The sequence below is a fragment of the Sinocyclocheilus anshuiensis genome, unplaced genomic scaffold, assembly GCF_001515605.1.
Source record: "Sinocyclocheilus anshuiensis isolate Anshui unplaced genomic scaffold, SAMN03320099.WGS_v1.1 scaffold112, whole genome shotgun sequence".
Classification (NCBI taxonomy): Eukaryota; Metazoa; Chordata; class Actinopteri; order Cypriniformes; family Cyprinidae; genus Sinocyclocheilus; species Sinocyclocheilus anshuiensis.
In genome coordinates this window covers 218556-218790 of record NW_015557175.1, presented here as the reverse complement: position 1 = coordinate 218790, position 235 = coordinate 218556, and positions in this window count along the sequence as shown.

Genomic DNA, 235 nt, shown 5'->3' with positions numbered 1-235 from the left:
CAAAAGACACATTTAATGTCCAACAACAAATATTTTAGCAAAATGTATATTATACTCAGAATTATTGTGCTCCTATTCGATTGCGCTCCATCTGTTTAGCGTGCATGTGCGCAGCTGCGCTCGTTCACTCGTGTAAGCCTCACCCACTCCTGACAGCGAAATGGATATGTTTGCATGACTTTCTAACATTTACAGATGAAAAATATACCTGTGACATGTCAGTTATGCACTGAGG